Source organism: Leptodactylus fuscus, chromosome 11 (genome assembly GCF_031893055.1).
Source record: "Leptodactylus fuscus isolate aLepFus1 chromosome 11, aLepFus1.hap2, whole genome shotgun sequence".
In the NCBI taxonomy this organism is placed as follows: domain Eukaryota; kingdom Metazoa; phylum Chordata; class Amphibia; order Anura; family Leptodactylidae; genus Leptodactylus; species Leptodactylus fuscus.
The window spans coordinates 13,530,730-13,558,446 of NC_134275.1; the positions used below are offsets into that span (position 1 = coordinate 13,530,730).

Sequence of the window (27,717 nt, forward strand, 5' to 3'; positions counted from 1 at the left end):
ACGTATGACCAAACAACTCAATCTTTGTTTCATCAGTCCACAGGACCTTCTTCCAAAATGAAGCTGGCTTGTCCAAATGTGCTTTTGCGTACCTCAGGCGACTCTGTTTGTGGCGTGCTTGCAGAAACAGCTTCTTTCTCATCACTCTCCCATACAGCTTCTCCTTGTGCAAAGTGCGCTGTATAGTTGACCGATGCACAGTGACATCATCTGCAGCAAGATGATGCTGCAGCTCTTTGGAGGTGGTCTGTGGATTGTCCTTGACTGTTCTCACCATTCTTCTCCTCTGCCTTTCTGATATTTTTCTTGGCCTGCCACTTCTGGGCTTAACAAGAACTGTCCCTGTGGTCTTCCATTTCCTTACTATGTTCCTCACAGTGGAAACTGACAGGTTAAATCTCTGAGACAACTTTTTGTATCCTTCCCCTGAACAACTGTGTTGAACAATCTTTGTTTTCAGATCATTTGAGAGTGGGCTGTCCATGTTCGGCGACCATCAAACTTAACTGAACTTGAATTGTTTTGTAAAGAGGAATGGTCCAAAATCCCTTCATCCAGGATCCAGGAACTGATTAAAAGCTACAGGAAGCGACTAGAGGCTGTTATCTTTGCAAAAGGAGGATCTACTAAATATTAATGTCACTTTTCTGTTGAGGTGCCCATACTTTTGCACCGGTCAAATTTTGGTTTAATGCATATTGCGCATTTTCTGTTAGTACAATAAACCTCATTTCAATCCTGAAATATTACTGTGTCCATCAGTTATTAGATATATCAAACTGAAATGGCTGCTGCAAACACCAAAATATTTAGAACTAAAAATGATTAAGATTAATAGGGGTGCCCAAACTTTTTCATAGGACTGTATATATACACACATATATCAGTTACATCATAACTTACTATATATGATACATAGGGTTCTCTATTGTCTAACTGATTCTAATAGAAACATAGAGCAAATGTAAATAGTAGAGTTCCTAATTTTTGTATAAGTTTCGCCATTGCACCCTGACAGATTCTGCAACTTCTCAATATAATTTGATTATCTGCGCCTCACTCATCTTAAGATTTCTATTTCCTTGCTGTCAGTGAATTGAAACAGGCTAAAAGCCACAGGATTTGGAAAAGATGGGTTTTTCTTGCAATTTTTTTGAGCTAAAACTAGGCGTGGCTTATGCTAGGTTCACACTATCGTCACCTCTCCATTGTTCGTGCCCATCAGAGACCTGAACAACAGAGATGTGGCCACTAAAACAGCGGTAACACCAGTGGTGTAAGTACCGGGGTAGCGGTGGTGGTAGCTGCCACTGGGCCTGGGACATTAGGGGGTCCAGTCAGCCATTGATGTGTTTTTATTAATAGGTCGTTACCTGCTGGAGTAACCCCAGCAGGTAACGGGCCCTAATTAATTACCAACCCCACTCCTGCTCATGGCTGTCTGTACTTCTCCTTCTGCAGATGCAGCTGTGAGCAGGAGGGGGATTAGTAAGTGAAGCCGCGGGCCCGTGAACACCACAAACACCACTATCATTATACTCAGGGGTCTTTGCAGACCTCAGAGTATAATGATTGGAGACCTAGGGGAGGTGAGGGAACATAAAAAAGTGGGGTGTGAAAATACTCCTGAGTATAATAATTGTTCATGGGTGTCCATAGCGGGGCATAATACTGTGTGCAGGGGCCACTATGGGGCATAATACTGTGTGCAGGGACCACTATGGGGCATAATATTGTGTGCAGGGGCCACTATGGCGCATAATACTTTATGCAGGGGCCACTATGGGGGATAATACTGTGTGCAGGGGCCACTATGGGGCATAATACTGTGCAGGGGCCACTATGGAGCATAATACTGTGTGCAGGGGCCACTATGGGGCATAATACTATGTGCAGGGGTCAATATGGGGCATAATACTGTGTGCAGGGGCCACTATGGGACATAATACTGTGTGCAGGGGCCACTATGGGACATAATACTGTGTGCAGGGGTCAATATGGAGCATAATACTGTGTGCAGGGGCCACTATGGGACATAATACTGTGTGCAGGGGTCAATATGGAGCATAATACTGTGTGCAGGGGCCACTATGGGGACATAATACTGTGTGCAGGGGCCACTATGGGGGATAATACTGTGTACAGGGGCCACTATGGGGCATAATACTGTGTGCAGGGGCCACTATGGGGCATAATAGTGTGTTTTTTGTTGGCGGGGGAGCATCAGGGTCAGGTGGGGGGGGCCCTATGTGAAATGTTTGGTCTGGGGCCCGGCCCAGCCATTCCTAGTTACGCCACTAGGTAACACACAGAGCTGGTGGATCCCATGGACTATCATTTTTAAACTGGAAGCGGTAGAGGAAACATTCCTCCATGCAGGACCCTGCTACGAGGTCTCCAATTTTGAATGCAGCCTTAAAAATGAATGTTAAATATAAAGGAAATTCTTATATTTCTCCCTTCTACTAAATCCATTCCTGACTTTGGCATGAAAAAATGGAACATAAAAATTTTGCAACAAAAAAAACAACAACATTTATGTAACGTGTGCCCTCACCCTAAACAGGACCTGATATCGTTCCTAAATACCTGATGGAGTAAACACATGTATTCTTCATAATAATAATAATAATCTGTAATCTCTTGTTAGTCTGTGTTGTGTTGTTGCTCTGGTGTTACTCCTGGCAGTATCTGAGAACATTATCGCCTACGTGTTAGCAGCTGGTAGTACTGTATGTCCTTATGCACTTTGACATTGAACAATCATGGCTGACATATTGAGAGTATGTAGGGAAGAACCCAACAGATTACCCAGAGGAATAACAGAGGAACAGCACAACACAGAGTTGAGAATAAACTTGTTCCAGTATTATTATTTCATGGAGAATAATGTATATGCATTTACCATAATACACATGTCTAGAGAGATGATGGAACGTTCCCACAAAGGTATTTTCAATAGATTTTGTCTTTTAGCCTACACTGATATCTGATTAAACTCTGTGGCAGGTTCCTATATTCATATTTAATCCATATGTGGATCCGAGACATATCAAACTGCACATCCAGCCCGGCAGACGTCTGAGGGTCCTCCATATGTGAACCTAGCCTTCTAGTCCTAATAACACCTCACGTCGGAAAGTTTACAGCTGTATACATTCTAGACAATCCTGCCTGAACCTTCAGACTAATGCGCCATAGCGTAATACAGTATCGGATGGAAATCTGTACGCCTGAGGAATTTCCAAAGGATACAGACAGAATAGCTGGAACCAAGTGCAGAAACCTCCCGGCGGGGACAAGTCTTATTCCTGTATTGGTTTTCAGCCTCACAGTGCAAAAAAGACCTGACAACACTCCAAGACCTTTCAATGGGTGTTAAATGGAAACATCCAGGGCTTTAGGAAGTTGTCAGGCTTCTCATTTTCCAATAAATATTCCTCATTGGAGTTGATAGTGGTGACTTGGTGCAGAAAGAATTGCATACAAGGGGCCAAATCTTTGCAATTTCTACATAATGCTTGCAAGTTTTCCCTTGTAAGCAAATAGTGCTGATGTATATAGTATATACTGTCTGGTGCATCCTACCTGGATCAATATTAGATGATTTATTCTCATAGTCCTTCCTAAGACTCCCATCATGTCTGTTCTATCAGTACTCATCTGTCTTATTTTAAGACTAGTTCTATGGAATTTGGAGACTTTATGCACTTCTGATTTATAGAGCATGCTGAGTTTTGTAGTTCCCCGGCAGGGATGTATTATTACCTGTCATGAGTCCTCCTGTGATGTGTCCCCGGGATCTCCTGTCTTCTTGCTGTGTATTCCCCACCGATCACATCTCTCAGGTCCTGGCAGCCTGATGTCTTCTCGTCCCTCTCTCCCAATTTCTCTGCCTTATAAGTCTATGTGGCTGGGTCTGCTGCGCACTCTCCTGCTGTCATTACCCCCAGGATGCTAGCTCACTGCTCTCCTTCCCAGACTTCTCCATTCCTCCGGCAGATTTTCACACTAAATGATTGAGGCTCAGACGATTCCCTGCTCCGTCCTGTCTCCCAGGTCGCTGCAGTCAGCGCGATCCTGCCGCTGTCCCTTGCAAAGTTCTCACTCATGTGCACTGGATTCTCCAACTAGTTGCCTTCAGACGGTGTATATCCAAGTACTGAGATCTGAATCACTACATAATACAGATGTGAGGACTGACGACATCGCTATAGATAGAGATCTATAGACACCCCATATAAAATAGACTTCTGTAAAGATTTGTCATTGACTTCTACCAATTCATAAACTTGTTATATAGATTATTCAGTTCCATTATTTGTCCATCTCATTAGGGGTATATCAAATTAGAAAATCAACTCCGGAACTCCAAAGATTGAAAAAATCATGCAACAGTGTATCAAAATTGATTGTCCAAGATAAGACCTTCACCAGTTGGAAGTCTGTAACAGATGACAAGATTTACAATAAGATCATTCATGGTGTCATATACTATACAGTATCTCATATATATATATATATATATATATATATATATATATATATATATATATATATTATATGTATAGACAATAACAGATCAAAATAAATTCAATGTATAATAACACAACTATATACATCTATCATAAAGAGAGGAGGTCAAAAAGTGTCCAATCCACAGAGAGTAAAGCATCTGTATACTATAGGGAATAGGTGTTGGTATATAGCTGCAGAATCACAGTGGAACAATAAATAGATATATACACCTAAATAGTCCCAATAGTCAAAGTAAGTTGAGCAAGAGCAGAAAACAATACAAAAAGACACAATGAGACTTAAAGGGATAGGTGTAACCTCACCGATGTCTGCACACAGGATCATTCAGCATCCGAGTGAAGCTCAGTACACTCAGGGAGTCTTACATAGAGTGATGTGACACTCCCACCGGTGTGACGTGACGCCTTGTACTAGTGATCACTCTACAGCTCTCACCATAGGCAGTAATGCAGATCGCTATTGTAGGGCTCTGGGCTTAAGGGTTACAACCGCAAGTCCCAGCATGCCTATGAGATCTAAACACCCGTGAAATAAAAAGGAATCAGATCAGTAAGAGTGAGACGCTATTAGCCTGATACATAATAATCCAGCCCAATATATAGGACAGAGATGATCAATAGCAACAATGTGTTAGTCTTACTAGATATTAACGAACGATGACCCAATTCCGTTCCGAAGATCGTGTTCCTCTAAAGTTATATCATCAGTTATATCATACATAGAGATAAGGACTCAAGATCTGATCTAGAACGAGAATAGAATTTAGAATAATATTGTTTATATCCACAGATGTGCAGAACAAATATATATCAACTGGCAATCCCATAAGAAAATAAACATATGACATTCACGGATTAAACCGCCTGTGCCAAAGTGCGTAATGTCCGAATCCAATGTGATTTGCGCTGTGTCAGAATTCGGATCCTGTCCCCTCCTCTACAGGGCAAGGGGACGTGATCCAACAGCTGGAATCTCAATCGTGACAAAGTGATCAGGTCCCGGGAGAACAGTCCTGTCACACCTACTATCTGATTTGTGCTTTGATAGGCGGTCTCGCACGTGTTGGGTAGTCTGCGACCACATGGGCTCTGCAACAGGTCAACAACGTAAGAGGAAGCGCAGGTAAAATATCCCGTATTTGCAATAGATCTCTCTGTGTGTGGGTGTTGAACACAGTCTCCCTTGATGATACGATTGTATTGTAAAGTGTCAAAATGTCTGACGTAACTTTTTAGTAAGGGGGCCAATATCTGCATGAACGAGCTTATCCCTAATACTTTTACCTCATTTAAAAGGGCATAAGGGGGGGCTTTGATATTCAATAGTACCAGGGTAAGCCTTAGCTAAAAAAGACCAATGTCTACGCCAAATCTCATGTACCTTGGGTACCGCCGGATGCTATGTATTAATCCATGTCATCCTATGTTTTGGACAGTCAGATGAACTTTCGTAGAATGTCAAGTCTTTTTGTAACAGGGATGAAGGGCAGCCCCTAATGCAAAATTTTGCTAGCATTTACAAACAATAGGGTCAGATCCAATTCTACGAGTGCGCACTACGGCAGCAACATATACTAAAATTGGAAGATACAATTGTACGTACACGATGTAACTGTAACTTATGCAAAAAATGTCATCTATATAGCGATATCAAGAGATCACATATCTAGTAAATGACTCGAGTGTGTGTATATACCTATAAATCTCCTCGAATTGAGCCATATAGGACTCCAAGCAAAGTTCTATCTGCAGACCCTTTAATACTGCCCCCACACAGCGTATACTGCCCCCTTTTCCGAGTGCCAGTCAGTGTGTGGTCAGCTGGGGACCCAGCGCCGCAACTCCCATGAGGCGACCTGAAGCGGGCTCTTCAGGCGGCGCTATGTCAGGGCCCCAGGGAGGGCGGCATTTTTGCTTACCTAAGCCAGTTCAGGACAAGCTGTCCTGGACTGGCTTAGCACCGAGTGGTGGTTTGGGGAGGCCACTGGCGCTGCGCTGCCCCAGCAGCCTCCCCTCACACTCAGGCAGAGAGCAGGCAGTCTCTGTGCCTGCTCTCTGCCGGCGAACGGCGCTAAGCCCCGCCCCTTCGATTCAACACGTCCCCTACGCTCAGCCACGCCCCGCCCCCTCCTCCCGGCGGGGGGGGGGGGGCTTTCTGTAGTTCGCCTCGGGCGGCGAAAGGGGCAGGTTCACCCCTGTGGGGACCCCATGATCTCTGAGCCCTATTGAATAGCTTGGGTCGCTTGTTGAGTAGCACATGATAAGTGGGGGCCCCATTATAAATTTTGCATTGGGGTCCAGGAGTTTGACGTTATGCCTCTGGCCGCATAGATCACTAGTTCGCCAGCAAATGGAGTCTCTTATGTAGATGTGATCAAGGCTTTAAAATAATTTTTCTCCACCTCCACCAGCTCCAAAGAAACCTTTGCACTGGGCTCACGTTGCGGGAATGCAGCATTTTGCAGATTTTGCTGTGTTTTTTTGAACCAAAGTCAGGAGTGGATGTCAATGAAGGGAAATGTCTAAGAGTTTCTTTTATAACAATATAATATACAAATAATATAGTATAAATATAATATAATATATAGGAAGTTCTTATACTTCTTCCTTCTGCTCAATCCACTCTTGACTTTGGCTCAAAAAAAACCGCAGCAAAATCTGCAACAAAAAAAGCTGCGTCTCCGCAACATGGGGCCTAAGGATCCCCTTGCCCCTGCATGAAAAAAAACATTAGAAAAAACATGCAGCAGAAACGCATAGCTTTTTTTGTAGTATTGTTCATTTAATTTTTGCAGCGTTTTTCTTTCCATTTTTTCCCCCCTTACTAAGCCTATAGGGAAACACCAACATTTCCACAGGTAAAACTGACTTGCGGCATTTTTGATAATGCAGCTTTTCTGCAGCATTTTTTCCCTCAATGTGTGTAAAGGATTAGTCAGAATCTCATTCCCTTTGCTGTTCCTGTGAAGTGCAACTTTTTTTTCTGCAAGATGAATTCTTAGGGATACTGTTAGGGAATTGCTAGATGACAATTCCCCAGTAGCTGCTGGAGAACCCTGGAGGAAGGGGCACAAGAGACAGTGAGCCCTAAGCTGAAGCCCCCCACTGTCCCTTCCTCTTGCCAGGCCCTATCCTATGTAATAGGCGGCAACTTGGAGACGATCCCTTCCTATATCTGTGACACACAAAACGCAGACAAGACAAACAACAACAAAGGGAGGTCAACTAGCCAGGGTTCGGTAACAGTCGAGCAATGCAGTGCCAAATCGAAGTCCAAAAGAATAGTCAATAGGAAAAGCCAAGGTCAGGATTAAGAATACAAGTAAATTAACAGCAAGAGAAGCCAGCAAGCACGAGGGAATAACAGGTACCAGTGTGAATGTGAGCCAAGACTAAATAGGGGAGGATGAACCCGCCCTGGACCTGACAAGGCAAGACCAAATTTAACTACTTCATGGACTGAGGCAGACAAGGGCAGAAGACGGGTGCGGTGCAAATTCAATTAAAGAACTAGAGCCGGGTTCACGCAGTGCAACCAAGGAACTTAACTGCACATGCCTCGTGCACCGCCGCATGCGAGCAGAGGGTGGCGCAGTGACCTGAACAGGTGGAGATGTTACAGATACACGATTCCCATCACATGACCAAAGATTAACAGGTTGCCTTAAGACACTTTTATTCAAGTTAGTGAATGGAGTCACAGCCTTGGCGTTGCAAAAAAACGGACGGAAAGGTGACAGGTGCTCCCTGCATGGCTAACCGAATTGTGGTAAGCCTTAGTACTCTGTGCGGGATAAACAACCACTGTGTGCTAACCAGATAGCTGTATATTTGTTTAGCAAAAACCCAGACAGGTTGGGACGCTTCAGTCTATGGCTTTGTTTCTCTTGGTTTAGTATCTGTAGAGAACTGTACGCGCTGCTACTGTAAAGCTTAAATAAACTGAAGGTTTGCATGTAGTCAGTGTTTGACGCCTCCTTATATCGGATCACCACCCATTGCTCCGGCTCACAATAGACATAACAAAACGTGGCAGAAGAAACACATGAGCAGATTACACTACAGAATATAATCAGAGGGTGAGGGGTCTCCGCTGGCTGCAGGGTCATCCCAGTGCTGCAGATACACATCGCCTCTGTATACTGGCCATGGATCATCTCCTAACACAGAGTTACAGCTCAAATATACAAAAACAGAACAATATTACGTTTCTAGTAAGCGGTGCACAGATAATGTATATGTTGTATTCTCCATAGCGTTAAACAGAGCATAAAGTGTATTCATGTACAGCAGACAGATTGCTTGTAAATGGTGACTAACCTGTAAAGAGGTATCTAATGTATATTCCCTCCCCTCTGTAATGTATACAGAACTAGATGTATAGGCACAGTACGCAGACCGTCTATGGGAACCAGTTATAACACTTATTATGTGTCTGTGAAGCCCTGCAGACAAGTATTATATTGGACAATGTGAAGGATCACTAAAGCTTCATGCATATTCCCCAAAGTACCGTCCGAGGGGATGCCCAAGGGTCCGTCAGTTCAGATGACAATAGTGCAAGTCCTATCCTGCTCCATTACATTGGAACATAATGGATTGGAAGCCCCCATAGAAGTAATGCACTGAAATGACACTCGGACATCACTGAGTGTTGTCTGACTGCATTCCGCTGCAAACTCGGCCCAAACACTCATGTGTGCATGGGGTCTAGAATGGATCACTATTTTGTGTTAGGGGGCTGGTCAGGGCTGGCATGGGTTAATCTCTATATGTATGTATTCTCTGGTTTTGGGTGGGATTTTTCCCTGACATTCTGCTCCACCCTCTGGTGTGCTATATAAGCTGGGTTCTTGCAGCACTCCACTGCTGGCTATTCAGTTGATCTCCATATCCTGATAGTAAGGTTCCTCCTGATCTCATTAACTGTGCCCCTGACCCCTTTTGCCTTGACCTTTGACCTTGCTTTCGGCTCCTGATTCCGTTCTCTGCCCGTAACCGTTCCTGTTAACGACCTCGGCTTGCCTCTAGACCTCTGCTCCCTGAACTCAGCTTTGTACTTCGCTACTGTTCCTGTTACCAACTCACCCTGCCTAATGTGCCACTTGGATTTTCCTCTGTACTGCGCTGACGATCCGGACCGTACGATTACGCTTTACTCTCTGCTGCCACCTGCTTGAGCCTTCTGGATCCCTGGACCAACACCGCAACCCGAAAAGTCTGCTTGTAAGAGTCTCAGAGTCTGGTTTGCTGTGATTTGTGGTGCGCTGTGTGTTTTGGCGTTTCCCGACCCGTACCGCTCACCCGGCAATGCAGCCAAGTCCATCTCCACCGTCTGGGGCTCTGGCGAACAACATTGTGGGGTTGGAGTTGGTGCGGTCCCGGGCGGTGTTGGACACGAAGCGCCATGTTGACAATTTTTCCAATTTAATCAGTATATCTAGTACTGGTTCTTACTTTGGCTCTGAAATTGCATCTTCTAACACTTCGTATGGACAGGCGTTAAGGTCCATCTAAAATACAAAAGTATCCTAGCTCCAATCCAGCGTGTGTGGTCCAGCGTGCCAGGGTTTGTCAGCACAAATCCTTGCCATATATGACTGCTCTCAATCATTGGCCTCTGTAGTCACAAGAACAGAACTGGTGATGTCACTATAACACCCGGTCACAGATATCCTCCAGCCGGGGACTGGTATAGATTTGTGGTATAAGGGCAGATTCACATCTGCACCCGGTCTCTGCTTTAGCCAATCCGACAGGTTTCCATCTTCTGCCCCAAGAAACTGGACAGGGGACGGAAACCCGGCGGTCAGTTTTCAAACCCATTCACTTAAAAAGGACCTTTCACCATTTTTAGCCGGACACAAAGTGGGACATGCAAGACTCTTAGATAATTTGTTCTAGGACACACTTGTAGCTGTGTCGTACCAGTCTTTGTTCACTTTGTAAAGAATGGGCACAGTTGCGGAACTGGGAGGGTGGAGGGTTATTACATTTAGTCTTGGGTTCCTCCGAGGATCTCATAATGTAGCTGCAGTAAAACTCTGGAAGTCGGTGGTCACGTCCAGCAGTGAATCAACACTCCAAGTGTGTACAAGGAATGAGTTGCTTCCTGTAGAACAATTTGCCGGCCGTTACTACTGCTTACTTTGGCTTTTTCTGTTTTTACAGCATCGGACGTTCTAGTTTTATTGCCTTGTTTTCTGGAGTGGACCATGGGGACAGATAACCAGTTGTTCCCCATCACACTGTATTCCCCATCTCATGGAGCCCTATGTACGAGTTCCTACAACAAATAGGAACCAAAAACCTTACCCTAAAAGTCCATGAGCTCCTTTCCACAAACATTTGTCATCACTTTGGCACCGCGCACTACATCACTGTCAGACGCTAATAGTTTTACAATCTTACAGAACATTAATTTCATTAGGTCATTTCAGTAAAGTGTTTTACAGATTATTTCTTTTTTTTCTCACCCTTAAAAGGCAGGGGTGGAAGGCAATGGGGCATTGGATGTTTACCCCAGCAGAGGAGTGCGGCCCCCATACAGGTGTTACTCCCGGCCGTTGTCATAATGTAATGGCCAGGAGGCATGGATCCACCGAGGCCATATTATGGATTCGGATATGGTACTATTGAGTATTCATAGTGGGAAACGTCTTTTATCTTCTTGTGTTGGCTATTATAGATATGATTGTGGCTAGTCCCCATCCAGCTACTAAGAGAAAACTGAAAATAGTGCTTAAAACCACAGAAAATAATGTTATTCCTCAGTCTGTCAAGTCTGCTTGTAACTTATGTACATCTTCTATAGACGGTATTGTACTGTATAGCGGGTGTCATCTGCAAAAACAGAAACATTACTATTAAAATCCCATCTTTTATATTATTAATAAATAAGTTAATTAACAGCAGACCCAGCACTAAAACCTGGGGTACACCACTTATACCAGAGGACCCAGCACTGAACCCTGGGGTACACCACTTATAACAGAGGACCCAGCACTGAACCCTGGGGTACACCACTTATACCAGAGGACCCAGCACTGAGCCCTGGGATACACCACTTATAACAGAGGACCCAGCACTGAACCCTGGGGTACACCACTTATACCAGAGGATCCAGAACTGAACCCTGGGGTACACTACTTATACCAGAGGACCCAGCACTGAGCCCTGGGATACACCACTTATACCAGAGGACCCAGCACTGAACCCTGGGGTACACTACTTATACCAGAGGACCCAGCACTGAGCCCTGGGATACACCACTTATAACAGAGGACCCAGCACTGAACCCTGGGATACACCACTTATACCAGAGGATCCAGAAACTGAACCCTGGGGTACACCACTTATACCAGAGGACCCAGCACTGAGCCCTGGGATACACCACTTATAACAGAGGACCCAGCACTGAACCCTGGGATACACCACTTATATCAGAGGACCCAGCACTGAGCCCTGGGGTACACCACTTATACCAGAGGACCCAGCACTGAACCCTGGGGTACACCACTTATAACAGAGGACCCAGCACTGAACCCTGGGGTACACCACTTATACCAGAGGACCCAGCACTGAACCCTGGGGTACACCACTTATACCAGAGGACCCAGCACTGAACCCTGCGGTACACCACTTATAACAGAGGACCCAGCACTGAACCCTGGGGTACACCACTTATACCAGAGGACCCAGCACTGAGCCCTGGGATACACCACTTATAACAGAGGACCCAGCACTGAACCCTGGGATACACCACTTATACCAGAGGACCCAGCACTGAACCCTGGGATACACCACTTATAATAGAGGATCCAGCACTGAACCCTGGGGTACACCACTTATACCAGAGGACCCAGCACTGAGCCCTGGGATACACCACTTATAACAGAGGACCCAGCACTGAACCCTGGGATACACCACTTATATCAGAGGACCCAGCACTGAGCCCTGGGGTACACCACTTATACCAGAGGACCCAGCACTGAACCCTGGGGTACACCACTTATAACAGAGGACCCAGCACTGAGCCCTGGGGTACACCACTTATACCAGAGGACCCAGCACTGAACCCTGGGGTACACCACTTATAACAGAGGACCCAGCACTGAACCCTGGGGTACACCACTTATACCAGAGGACCCAGCACTGAACCCTGGGGTACACCACTTATACCAGAGGACCCAGCACTGAACCCTGCGGTACACCACTTATAACAGAGGACCCAGCACTGAACCCTGGGGTACACCACTTATAATAGAGGACCCAGCACAGAACCCTGGGGTACACCACCTATAACAGAAGACCAGTTGAGCTGCAGTCATTGACCACAACTCTCTGGATACAACCCTTTAACCAGTTTTCAATTCAATTACAAACTATATTTTCCAATACAATGGACCTTATTCTACCAATTAAATGTCTATGAGGGGCAGTGTCACACACCTTTGCTGGGTCACTATATCCACAGCCTCCCCTCTGTCCAGACTTCTACTCACACCTGATCACTGCCTGATCTTCTGTATACACAGAGCTAAAGAATCCATGTCATAGCTCTGCTTTTCCTTGATCCTCAGTGACCAACTCTCCATCAGCATTATTTAGGGGACCTACCTGTTCTGTCATTGTTTTGGTTTTTTTGCATTTACATATTTTATAGAATTCTATGGGGTTAGTTTTGCTTTCCGTAGCCATCTGCCTTTCATTATGTTTTTTTACTGATTTTATTTGCCTTTTACAGATTGTATTAAGTGCTTTGGAATTCTCAAAGGCTACAGCGGACCTGGAGTCACAGCCCTGCCGCCCTGGTAATGTCATATTGAAATAAAACATGAGTCTAGTTAAAGTGTACCTCCACTTATAAACAACCTTTCATAAATGAACAGTCCGTCTGAATATAAGAAACTTTGTAATCGATCCTATTAAGAAGATCTGTTTCTCTCTTCACTTATTAAGCTGTTCTCTTGCTCCTTACCTTCCATCTGACCGCATGTTTGCATTATTTGTACCTGGTGTGCCTTTCATATCCTGATTGTATGCACTGGACTTCACTATTTGACCTTTGACTCACTAATGGAAAACTGGTTGTCTTCTGATTTTGGCTCTGACGTTACCTCCTGGAAATCTACCTTTGGCTTGTCCTCCACTGCTGCTTTAAGTTACTGTACTGACCCGGGAAGCTTCTGCAGAGTTCCTTTTGGGATTATCCAATCAGCAGCTGAGGAGACTTATTTAAACCCTCTTCCTCCTCGGCCAGGTGCCTGCTAATTGTTTGTACCCGGTGTGGCTTTCATATCCTGATTGTATGCACTGAACTTCTCTATTTGATCTTTGACTCACTAATGGAAAACTGTTTGTCTTCTGATTTTGGCTCTGACGTTACCTCCTGGAAATCTACCTTTGGCTTGTTACTGGATATCGGCTTGTCTTTCAATTTTGGCCAAGACCAAGTCCAGGCTTAGACTCCCCTGTTTGATCCTCCTGATTATGATATGTCTTATAAGTTAACTTTGGTTCTGGTTTGACTGTAATGGTTTGTTTAATTCTTTGTTTTATTCTTTGTCCCAGTCTCTGGGGTTTTAACTAGGACCCCAAATTCAGCAGATGTTCATTTGGCTTTGTGGCTGGCTGGGGTAAAATCATTTGGACATTTGTCATAGGCCACTTGGTCCACTGAGGCTGGACATGTGCGGCGAGGACCACCAACTAGACAGCAGCGGGGGGACTCCAGAGACCCAGGAATAGGCAAGTATGTTTTATTTTGTTTTCTGCAGCGCCTCCTACAAAAAAGCTGTAAATTCTGGACAACCCCTTTAATTTTGTTATTTGCCAAAATTAAGCCATTAACACTTCTATTTTTTAAACATTACACTGTTTTACTCCCACACCTGCCTTAGACTTTTGCAAAATACTGTAAGTGAATTAGATTTTCATCACATAATTCTAGAGATCCCTCGAGCTGTTTGCTTCCTTGTGCACAGAGCCAGGATTCACTTAGAAAACAAGACAAGGATAGTAAAAAGAAGAAATGAAGAACCTGGAAAGGGAATTCAAGACGCTTGATACAAACTGTTCCTTTACCTGGGTTTCATAGTGAAAGGTCACTTGTAATGGTAGCGGCCGCCAGGATAGAGCCTTCTTTATAAACAGGATTGAACAAAGGTCAAATGCCATTTGCCTATTACAGTAGAAGTATTCCTAAAAGCTAGAAAAGAAGAACTCAAATCCCTTATCAGCTGAAACTGGATAACACTTACATCATCCAGCCACGGGTAGATTTGTAGACGTTTCAGATTTTTTTCTGGGATCAAGTACTCTTAGCGGGTGTATAATGCCTTGTATACAGTAAAATAGACTTATGGACCTGCAGGTAGGTTCATAAAGATCTATAGGATTTGCAGTTGTCATTTTATCATATAAAGCACAAACTTAAATGTATTTTATTGAGATTGCAAGTGATAACTAATAGAGATGAGCGAACAGTGAAATATTCGAGATTCGTTTCGAGTAGAGCCTCAATATTCAACTACTCGATCGAATATCGAATCCCATTATAGTCTATGGGGAAAATGCCTGTTTCAGGGGAAACCACTATTCGATTAAAGGAGAGTCACCAAGTCCATGAGTAGCAGGAGGAGAGTGTTTAGGAGGAGCGCTGTGCAGTTAAAGCGCACGGACCGCATTATAGTCTATGGGGTCTGTGCGCTTTAACTGCACAGCGCTTGAAATTGCGCAGATAAAAAGTAAGCTCCCTCGTAACCGCAAGCTGCCAGCTCTCCCGACTAGCAAAGACGAGCCTGTGGCTGGTTCTGCAGCAGGCTCGTCCTTGCTAGTCGGGAGAGCTGTCAGCTTGCTGTTACGAGGGAGCTTACTTTTTTTCATAGGAATGAACTGACCAGCGTTGATTGGTCAGTGTACAGCATTCGGCCAATCAATGCTGGTTCTGCTGGAGGCTCGTCTGTGAGGAGGCGGAATCTAAAATCGGACCACAATGGAGACTGCTGGGGTCCGATCTTAGACTCCGCCTCCTCACAGACGAGCCTCCGGCAGAATCAGCGTTGATTGGCCGAATGCTGTACACTGGCCAATCAATGCTGGTCATTGCATTCCTATGAGTAAAATTCAGCTCCGTCATAACAGCAAGCTACCAGCCCTCCGACTGCTGCAGAACCAGCGTTGATTGGCCGAGCGCTATACAGTGTACTGTATAGCACTGTATAGCATTCGGCCAATCAACGCTGGTTCTGAATCAAATATTTACTGCGAATAGGAGTAGTATTCAATCGAGTACGAATATTTCGAATACCGTAGTATACTATTGAATACTACTCACTCATCTCTAATAACTAACACAAAGTAGCCAATGATTGTGACGTGGAAGGAAAATGATACAAAGTTTTCAAAATGAAAGTTTGCTTAGTTGTGAACTGTAAACTCCTACAGAATGGCTACTTATAGGTGAGAGCGGAAAAGGATCTTGGTTCCAAAGATGCGAATGACCCTTACCTTCTTATCAGTCCCCTTATTCTAAGAAGTACCAGTTATCACTCCTCAAACACATCCTCAAAGAGCGCGTGATAGAAGTGGTTTCCCTTAATGTACAGATTTTATCAGTGATGTATTAGTGTGGCTGGAGATCAGAGAGATCCCTGAGATCACGGGGCACCAGGGGAGCAAATAATCAATAGTGATGAGCTAAGCCTGCACTGTCACTTTAAGTGATCAGACCTCCATATACAAACAGTGGGGGTATTTATTAAGACTGCAGATTCGTAGGCTGGTCTTAATTCATTCCCCACAAGGCTCCAGCCTCTTAGTAAGTCCTGCACATGTAGGTGCACCTGTTCTCAAATCTACAGCACTGGCATAGATTTGTTGCAGAACTCACGCCAGTTTTCTGGAAGAAGTGATAGTAGATTTGGTGGACCAGAGTATCTCATACCAGTCCACCTAGACAGGGACGTAATGATCGTGGTCTCAGGGAGTGCGACCGTGACCAGGCCCAGCAAGGTACAGGGCCCCTGGGCCAGTTGGAGGTGTCTGGGGCCCAGTACCACTATGACAGTGATTGAGGAAGGCCTGGTTCCCTGACCGCTATACCTATTGTAAACTGGATAAAAGTTTGCACTCGGGCCCACAGGACACTTGTTACGTGACTGCACCTAGATACCCTCTCAGCTTCACCCACGAATAAAGGAATAAGCGGAGCACAAGAGCAGAGATGTGCCAAGTCATGGTGCACTTTTGGCCATGTTTTTGGAGCATCCTAGATAGATAATGACACAGTGTTTAGTTCAGTACGTACCGCTCATGTCATTCCATTCATTTCCCAACAAGTGTGAATATGCAGTAAGTCTGTGACTATACGTTGTGGATGAATTCTATTCCTCTGTTTGTCTCACATTTCAGTCTAGTATAACGCGTTGTGCTTACTCTTCATTTTTGCCTATTTCCCAGAATATGCCTCATGTTAACCCTGATGATGCCAAGCTCATGAAGATCAAACACTTGTGTATCATCACCTTGTCTTCTGTGTTTTCTCACACCACAGTGCATGCGTCTTTACAAGCCCTTGCAGCTGCTATGAAGACACCTTTTGGACAGGCCTTCTAGTCCGTTTTAGTCATTTGAGCAATGCACTCGAAAATGGATTCTGTGTCTGCCACCTCTGAGATGACGTGGGATGGAATACGCTCCTGGGCCCTCAAGCCTCTCCTGATTTGCCTCCATTGGACACATGGTGGGAGATGCAGCTTCGCCACATCCTGTGCTCCCCCCCCCCCACGGAATTCCAAACTGAACCTACCCCCTTTGAGAGGATCTCTGTCGGAAACAGTCCCCTTCACCATTCCCTCTCACTGGTCTACCAACTCCTGATTGAGCCCCCGGAGGACGTTGTCCCTCCATTCATGCTTAAGTGGGATTCTGATCTGTCCCTTTCCCAGGACCAGCGTAGATGTATCTTCTGCCTCTCTCATGCTACCTCTATCAGCTCCCGCTACCAGGAGGCCAACTACAAAATCCTGTCCCGCTGGTATAGGGTCCCCACAAGAATAAAGGCTATGTTTCCCCAGACCTCCCCTTTATGTTGGAGATGCGGCGAAGAGGAAGGCACCATGCTCCATATTTTCTGGTCTTATCCCTTCCTGTTATCCTTTTGGGAAGGGGTCAAACGGATCACCCTCCAACTCACTGTGACCTCTCACCACCTGGGCCCTGCTCTGTTTCTCCTCAACCACTGTGAGTCTCCTGTAAAAGTCTTCAAACGCTCCCTGCTCAGATTTTTGGTCCTCGCTGCCCGGACATGTATCCCGCTTTTCTGGAAGCGAGTTGAACCTCCCCCCCCCTCTCCTTCTGGATTTCGAAGGTCAACGAGATAATGCGCATGGAGAACCTCACCTCCTTCCTGCATGGCACAACTGAGGTGCCTACCAAAACCTGGTTTTACTGGTTCACCTTTCAGCAATCTGGAGAGTATCGGACGCTTCTGGGCTCTGATCCCCGCTCAGACTGACACTACTCCAGCACACCACAGTCACCTGGATACTGGTTTCTTTTAATCACCCAATTCTGACCCAGCCCCTGTCCCTACCTACTTGCCACAACTGCGTAATGACAGGGACAACTAAGCGATAGACCCTTCCCCTGAATAAGTGATACACAGAACAAGACAAAACAACACAGAAGCAAAGTCAGCAAGCCAAGGGTCAAAAGCAGTACCAAATCGAAATCCTAAAGAGTAGTCACGAGGGAAGCCAAAGGTCAGAAGTCAGAATTACAATACAATAGCAATAGACCAGCTTAGCCAGGACAAGTCACAATAGCCAGCAAACCTGTGTGGGCTCTCTTTTTGTATTTAATGATTTTATGAGTTTTATTTAATTAAGTTTTGGCCTTTTTTCGTATAAACTAGTAAATGATATATTGTAATAACTAGTTATTATTGTTTATTGTGTTATTACTTGGGGATATATATGTCGGTTTAATAACCTATATTTTCATTATCTTTTTGGTTCAGCAGGCGGCTCATTCCATCTATTCTATTGGTTATCCACCTTAGAATGAATAAGTCCATGTGAATCCTTCTTGGTGTTAACACTTCTTAAAAAATGACAAATTCACCAAATTCTTACTTTGTCAGGGGATAAAGTGGCGTATAGGGGGATGGTGAGAACTTTAAGGGGGGCTTCTGGAACAGAGAAAAATAAAAACATTACTTTACAAGTTAAAACGTTCTGTTGCAGGTGATAAATGAGCCGACTTACAAAAGCGTCTACCGAGTGATAAAACATGAAGTGTCTATTGACGAGAGGTCACACAATGAAGACCTGCCGTACAGCGCCCGCCAATGATTAATGTGGCGCTGTCGGCACGGTACATGTTCTCTGCTTTCTTTTTGCACTGCTTTTCAATGCTCCTGTGATCCTTGAGAATGTAATGCTTGACAGTAAACATCATTGTGGATCTGCTCACCTGTCAGCCTTGTTTCATTCCTTTATTTGCATAGGTTAGCTTAGGAATGCATTGCTGTTACCTATAAGATAGAGCACGACTATGGAGTCTATCAGTCTGTACAATCTGCTGCTTCCTTCACTGCTAGAATGATGCATTACCCATTAGACTTAAGTTATACATTGAAACTTGGCAACTTCAGTCCCTGCATATAGTCATCCCTAAATAAGATGTAAGGTGCTATGTACACATAGCGCCCAATGGTATGAGGAGCATGATGGTCAACTGCAGAATCTTGACTTCCTATAACAGTTGACCCCATTTAAAGGTTTGTAGGGGGAAACAAGGATCACCATAAGAAGCAATTGAGCAATAAAATTAAAAGATTTAGATTATCACAGATTTTTAATGAATATATATATATATATATATATATATATATATATATATACTCAAATTATCCTTCGCCTTAGTCCATTAAACCAGTCTAAAGCTGGCCATACACGTTACATCTTACACTGCTGAGATGGCACATTTTGCATGTTTGGCTGAATATATTTTATAAATAAACCAATGAACATTCATTCCATACGGCCAACTATCAGTTAGAGCATATTGCTTACAAAGCTAGTTGTGTTGGATATTTTCAGGCATCTGTTGGCAGACCTGTGGGTGATTCCTGTATGTAAGTACTACTAATAAACACCACAAGGGAATGAAAGTTCCTATTTTTATACCTACTAGTGGACTGTCAAACTATAAGGGAATTGCCAGTTGAGCAACTCCCCAGTGCTGCTGCTGAAACCTGAGAGGAAGGGAAAGACAGAGACAGTGAGTCCTAAACTTGACTCAGCCCCTGTCCTTATCTACTTGCCTCAATGTTCCTAAAGACAAGGACAACTGGATGACAGTCCCTTCTCTAAATAAGTGTAAATACAGATTGCAGACAAGACAACACAGAAGCGGAGTCAGCAAACCAAGGGTCAAAGCCAGAGAGACAAAGCAGTACCAAATAGTAATCCAAAAGAGTAGCTACAAGAAGAGCCAAAGGCAGAAGTCAGTAAGTGCAATACAACAACAAGCGATGGTTACTGATGGGAGAAAGGACACTTCTATGCATGCTTGGACAGGAGGGGATTGCTATTATTACTGGGGCAAGGGGGTACTCTTTTGACTTCTGAAACAAGAGACACTGCTGTGTAACATGGGAAGAGAAGCTCTAATGTGACTTGTCCCCAATCTACCAATACAGCACACTCGTTCCAGTTGACTTCATGCATCTGTTGACCTCCAATTGGAGCTAACACTATGTTACAGATATAAAGGTAGCAGGATAAGAATTTAGCATTTGGCTGGGTGCGACACGGTGGCTCAGTGGTTAGCACTGCAACCTTGCAGCACTGGAGTCCTGGGAACAACATCTGCAAGGAGTTTGTATGTTCTCCCCGTGTTTGCGTGGATTTTCTCCCATTTTACATACTGATAGGAAAAAAAGTACATTGTGATCCCTATTTGGGGCTCACAATCTACATTAAAAAAAAAAATGTAGTATTTGGCTGGAAGGCTTAGTGATATCATTGTCACAGATAAAGCGAGTTTTGACTTCTTCTTGGTATTGGGTAAAACAATGTATTATGAGCAGAATCCCTGTGTCTAACATGTGGGGTGGTACACGCTTACACATGATTCCCATGTCTCATACACACTGTGAAACAAATGCAATGAATCTTTTATGCATACATCTACACCATTAAGGGATCATACAATTATTATACCCTTGCCAACTCTATATGTCATAGATGGAGATAAACAGGATTTGCAGGATAAGGTGCTTTATTATTTCAGAATTAGTAATGGAATCACATGACTAAATAGGTGAAGTAATAAATAGGATTAATGAGAGAGCCCTGAGCAATAAATCATGGGTGGGAAGCAATAAATGACATGCTGGAAACACACGGATAAAGCTCCTGGTTATTCAGATACACTCACAAGCCAATGGAGGAGGATTGCATTTAAGACATGAGATTAGCCTATGGCTGCTGCTTGTAAATCCAACATCTCTTGTAATAGACATATATTAGGTAATTGCAGCTAATGTACTTAAAGTGCCTGCGAGGTGGATCTTCACCCACTATTGTACACTGTGTCCTATTGCTGGATGATGCTTAGCATACGTTTTCCCATGTTCAAGCAATAAAAAACTAATTTGTGCAGAATATCCTCATTTAGAAGTCTTAGGCACCTAAGAAAACAATGTAGTCCGCCTTGTATCAGTGTATTCATTGTAGGTCATAGAACTATGGAAGGGTTGATGATGATTGAGGACATGGTAAACAAGGTTCCCTGTCGTCCGTACCAGCGGCACAATGTGGGGTATTTCTGCCCCTGTGTGCTGGTAGGACAGGCGGATTTTTAATTAGCCAATCAAAAGCGTGGCTGGCCCTATAAGAGGGCACAAGAACCTCCCCTCTGCGTGTTTTTTTCTGTCCTGTGTGGTCAAGGACAGGTGGGGAGGACTTGTGTCCTCTTATTTTAGGCTCTATGGGTTACCTACCTTTGGAGCATAATTCTTCTTTCTTTAGTTTCTGACCTTCTTGATTGAAGGTTCCTTCCCCTGTCTGGGAAAAAAGTTTTTTTTTTTTTTTAGCCTGCGTGGCTCCTTTCCTTCCCTCTTACCTCCCCCCCTTCTCCCTCTGGCTCACCTGTCAGCACATCCGTGCTGGTGAGTTGGCCCGGCACTCTGCCGCGGGGCTCTCTCGCTGTCGCTCGCGGACGTGCTCTGCCGGAACTAAGTTCCCGGCGGAGAGTTTCCTGCGTCCGCATTTGCCGGGCGCACACTTCCTGTTGTGCCCGGAAGTATAGCGGCGCCATTGAAGGTCCTGGCGCCGGCGAAGGATGTTTTCTCCGGCTTTCTGCTTATTGCAGAATCTAGCCTGCACGTTGTTGCTTAGCTTCAAGTCTCATTTTGCCTCCAAACCAAACCTTCAGTTTCTTGTCACCTTGCTGTCCGGTCTAGGACACGGTAAGATCTACCCCTTCTTTTGATATTTGGTAGAATATGTTGGTGACAATTTTGCATGGTCTATGGTCTCTCTCTAGGATATGTCTTCCTCTACTACCCCCCCTGGGGATTATAGGAGGAAATCTACTGCCAAAAGGAAGCACCTTTCCTGTTTTGACTGTGACACACCGCTCCCTGATGGTAGGTAGCGGCTTAAGAGGTTATCCCTCTGGGGTACTACCGGCCCTATAACCCGCCTATTATTTTTAGGCTATGAGTGGGCCCGTTGTCGCGGTTGCAGAGGCCCCCCACCTGAGGAGCCTTCTCCTAGAGATATGATGGCCTGGGTCAAGGAGATGGTGAGTTGGGCATCGCTTGGGTAAGGATAATTCCCTTGCTTGTACTCTCTCTTTATTTTTTGCAGGATGATTCCCTCAAAGGCATACAGTCTACCTTGTCTCAGCTCGCCAAAAGACCATGCACAGAGCATCGTTCCTCGTCCCTCCCTCCCCTGGAACATCTACGGGTGGCAGAGGATGTTTCCTCCGAGGACGACTCTGTAGTTTCCAGCAGACCTGTGTTCCACTATGAACAAACAGGCAGGCTGCTGAAGTCCATCCGGTCTACAGTGGGCCGAGATGTTGACGGGGAAGCCTCCACGTCTGCCTCTGGGGGACATATTGCCTTCCATGCGGACGCCACGCTGACCGACCTCATGGTGCAGCAGTGGAAGCAGCCAGAAAAAGGACATTCATTATCCAGGATCTTTAAGCACCTGTTCCCTATGGATTCAACTCAGTGGGATTCCTGGGGGCCTCCCCCGAAGGTGGATCTAGCCGTGGCGAAGTTGTCTCGTAGAACCCTGGTGCCCCTTGAAGATGGATCAAATCTTCAGGATCCTTTGGATCGCAGGGCTGACGCCACCCTAAAGAAGGTTTATTCTGCTTCCTCTGCCCAAGCCGCAGTAGCCATAGCCTCTACCACTGTGGGCGATTTTCTTCGTAACCGCCTAGCCACCTTGGAGCGGGATATTGATTCCGGTGTGGACAGGGATGACATCTTGGCTTCCATGAAGAATATTCATAGGGCCGCAGATTTTTTGGCAGAATCTTCTCGCCATCAGTTGAGAATTTCAGCCAAGTCGATGGCGTTGTCCACTGCGGCCCGCAGACCCCTGTGGCTAAAGCCTTGGCGTGCAGACTTTGCATCCAAGGCTGCTCTTTGCGCGCTCCCTTTTGAGCCAGGAAGAGTATTTGGGCAAGGCTTGGATACTATCATAGAGGGATTAGCTGAAGGTAAGGGGAAGTCCTTACCTCAAGCTGCCAGGGGCAGACGTGCCCCCTCTAGAGGCAGAGGTTCCGCCTCTAATTATAGACGCCCAACCCAGCAAAGGCGTCCCAGATATCGTCCTAGAGGTTCCGGACGTGGTGCTTCCAGGGAGGACACCAAGAGGAAGCCGGAATTTTGACGCGGGGCAGCTCCCTGTGGCCCCCCTTCCTGTGGGAGGACGTCTTTCGGGTTTTTTCAGAGCTTGGGTCACCCATATTCAAGATCCATGGGTGCTAAGAATTATACAGCACGGTTATCTTATCAAATTCCACCTTCCACCTCCAGATCGGTTTGTTGTCACCAGAACCCTTCCACCTTCCCAACAGGCCAGTTTAGAGGCCTTGGTCGCCGAGTATGTCATCAAAGGCGCCCTGGAGAAGGTCCCAGCCTCAGATCTCGGTCTGGGAGTTTACTCCCCCGTCTTTCTGGTCCCCAAAGTCACCGGGGGCTGGAGAATGATAATAGACCTGAGGTATCTCAATCGCTTTATCAAGAAGAGGTCATTCCGTATGGAAACCGTGGATTCCGTGTCTGCTTTTCTCCAGCCAGGAGACGTGATGGTTACCCTCGACCTGAAGGACGCCTACCTTCATGTCCCTATTGCTCACTCCCACAGGAAATTCCTCAGGATTGCCGTTTCTGTGGCCGGCCACAGGGAGCACTTTCAATTCACAGCTCTGCCGTTCGGCATCACATCCGCCCCCTGGTATTTACCAAGGTGATCGCTCCGGTTGCTGCGGCCCTCAGACTACAGGGCCTCTTCATCGTTCCTTACCTAGACGACTGGCTTCTGAAAGCTCAGTCTCCGGCTGCTCTCCTCCAGCAGCTCAACCTTGCCATCAGTTTCCTACAAGAGTTAGGATGGATCATCAATTGGGAGAAGTCCGAAATCGTTCCTTCCACACGGAGGAAGTTCCTCGGGTTCATAGTGGATTCAGAAACGATGCAGATCTTCCTCTCCAGCCCAAGGAAAGAAAGGATCCAGGCCGGTGCACGGTTTCTATTACACACCCGGCGGGTAACTATCCGCACCGCCATGAGGGTCCTTGGCCTAATGTCATCCTCGGCCAGAGCAGTCCCTTGGGCTTTATGGCATTTGCGTCCCCTGCAGATGGAAGTGTTGACAACCTGGAACAGGTCTCCACGGGGACTGCACAAGAAGATCTGCCTTTCTCCCGCTACCCGTCTTTCCCTCAGATGGTGGATACACCTGAAAGACGGAAGGTCCACGGTCCCAACATTGTGGACCCTGTTGACAACAGATGCATCCCAGTGGGGATGGGGAGCCCATTGCCAGGACAGGACTGTACAAGGACGATGGAGATGTCCGGAGCTGGGATCTTCCAATCTCAAGGAACTCAGAGCTGTGTACTTGGCCCTAGTGCACTTTGCCCCGGAGTTGAGAGGCAAGTCTGTCAAGATCAGGTCAGACAACATGACGGTGGTTGTTTACATAAACAAACAAGGGGGCACCAGGTCACCAACCTTACTGAGAGAGACGAATCTTATATTTGCCTGGGCAGAGAAGAACCTAGCCCAGTTATCCGCTGTTCACATAAAGGGCTCCCTGAACATAGTAGCGGATCATCTGAGTTGGGGTATTACCGTATCAGGAGAATGGTCTCTCAATCCAGACGTTTTTCAACAGATCGTCCAGAGATGGGGTCTCCCGGAGGTCGATCTAATGGCTACCCGACTCAATGCCAAGGTAGGGACCTTCTGCTCCCTATACCAGGAGGACAATCCCTTGGCAGTGGATGCCCTGTCCATCCCATGGAGGTTCAGGCTGTTTTACATATTCCCTCCAATTCCAATCATACCGAAGGTATTGATCAAAATAAGACAGGACCAAGCCTCGGGAATAGCCATAATCCCGTTCTGGCCAAAAAGGGCTTGGTTTGCTCAGCTCATACTAATGAGTCAGGGCATATATTGGAGGCTTCCCCCTCTCCCAGATCTGGTAACCCAAGGAGAGCTGAGATGCCAGGATCTGAGGAGACTCAACCTGACAGCCTGGAGGTTGACCAGTCCCTATTGAAGAATAGAGGACTGTCACAAGCCGTCTTGAAGACCCTATCCAGCGCCAGAGCGGAATCGACTAACAGGAATTACCGTCGAATTAGTAACATCTTTAATGCCTGGTGTCTGCAGCATCAAGTGGACTCCACTGGTCCCCCGACTGAGGCGATCCTGGACTTCCTTCAAGACGGACTAGACAGAGGTCTGGCTGCGGCCACACTCAAAGTACACGTAGCGGCCCTGTCCGCCTATCTGGGGAGGCGTTTGTCTCAGGATCCTTTAGTGAGCACCTTTATTAAAGGGGCAACTAGGCTGAGACCGGTGGTGAACACCCCTGTCCACCAATGGGACCTGATTCCGGTCCTGAACGCTCTTTGTGACCAACCATTCGAACCCCTGGAAGAAGTCTCACTTAAGTTACTAACTGGCAAAATGGCTCTACTATTGGCAGTTACAACTGCCAAAAGAGTTAGTGAGCTACAAGCCTTGTCTGCCGAGGAGCCATATACTATATTTTTTCCGGACCATGTGCAGCTTAGGTTCCTCCCAGGATTTCGTCCCAAGATTCCATCTGCTGCAAATAGGAACCAAACTATTTCTCTTCCAGCATTTTTTCCCTTCCCCTCTTCATCTGAAGAGGAAAGATGGCACAGGCTGGATGTTATCAGATGTCTGCAAATTTATCTGCAGCGTACTCGCCCTTTTAGGCAGGCCGAAAACCTGTTAATCAGTTATACGGGGAAGAATAAAGGCGCCAAGGCCGCCAAGGCCACGATATCCCGCTGGGTCTCCGATACCATAAAAGTCGCCTATACCGCCCAAGGGCGTCCGGTCCCATCTTTTCTTCATGCCCACTCGACCAGGGCAGTGTCCACCTCTCAGGCTGAGAGGAGTGTGTTGTCCTTGGATCAGATTTGTGCAGCTGCCTCCTGGGCATCTGAGTCCACGTTCATTCGGCATTACCGCCTGAGGGACCGGGTGTCCGATTCCTCTGCCTTTGCCCAAACTATTTTGAGCTCTGTCATGGAATAATCCCGCCCATCTTTGGGCCTACTTGCTATATCCCCACATTGTGCCGCTGGTACGGACGACAGGGAACAAGTGATTATGAAGATAATCTTGTTTCCCTTAGTCCTAACAGCGGCACAAGATTTCCCACCCTGGGAATCATATCTTATGTATAAAACTGTGTATAAATATGGAGGTACTTTTGTATTGACACGCAGAGGGGAGGTTCTTGTGCCCTCTTATAGGGCCAGCCACGCTTTTGATTGGCTAATTAAAAATCCGCCTGTCCTACCAGCACACAGGGGCAGAAATACCCCACATTGTGCCGCTGTTAGGACTAAGGGAAACAAGATTATCTTCATAATCACTTGTTATTACCCATCAGGGATCATTATATTGAAGTATAGGACCTTAGTAAAGGGCCCCTTGTGCTTTCTGACCCCTTGTATTCTGCTAACATACGGAATACTGAACGCATTCACAAGCGGTGACTAGTGAAAGCACACAGACCCCATAGACTATAATGGGGTCCGTGTGGTTTCTGCACGGTCTCTGCACAAGTCATATGGGGAGAAAAGTAGTTCATGAAGTACTTTACTCTCTGCATAACGTGTGCAGACACCACGTGAAAAACACACGGACCCCATTATAGTCTATAGGGTCCGTGTGTTTTTATAAGCTCACGGTTGTCAATGTGTTCGGTATTCCGTATGTTAGCAGAATACGAGGGGTCAGCAAGCACAAGGGGCCCTTTACTAAGGTCCTATACTTCAATATAATGATCTCTGATGGGTAATAACCTTGTTTACCATGTCCTCAATCATCATCAACCCTTCCATAGTTCTATGACCTACAATGAATACACTGATACAAGGCGGACTACTAATATGACCAGGAGTCCAGTAGATCCAGGAGCAGTCTGCAAGAACCAGCATGCTGGGAGGTCATCCCATTTTGTGGGAGTCTACTGAGCTTCTAGGAGACTTAGCAAGTTACTGTCAGGTCACTGGACTTCTGAGCCTAAAATGATCAATTGAGGCAGGGTTACCAACCAAGAACAATTGATAACCAAATCTCCAGGGCCACCAGAATACCAAGATTGGATTTATTAAAATACAATACCAAACAGGAGAACAATCGGGAGCCCCTGGTCGTCACATATAACCCCCACCTAGAGACGCTGAGAGGAATCACATGCAAATTACATCCACTACAGCAAAAAGACCACCGTCTAAAATCCATATTTCCAGACCCCCCTCTCCTGTGCTATAGACAGCCACCAAACCTCAGGAATATGGTGATTAGCAGCTCACTGTCACCTCCAACTAACACAGGAACATTTCCATGCGGACAGAAAAGGTG

The 27,717-nt window shown here is 45.8% G+C and overlaps 1 protein-coding gene across 1 annotated transcript in view; it reads right to left on the bottom strand.

The window, feature by feature from the left end:
* The window catches only part of LOC142184766 (uncharacterized), a 46,328-nt gene extending 42,295 nt beyond the window's left edge, over positions 1–4,033 (bottom strand). The window contains exon 1 of the mRNA XM_075259829.1: positions 3,769–4,033. The gene's annotated coding sequence lies outside the window, so the exon portion shown is untranslated. The remainder of the gene's footprint in view (positions 1–3,768) is intronic.
* Between the last annotated feature and the right edge of the window lie 23,684 nt (positions 4,034–27,717).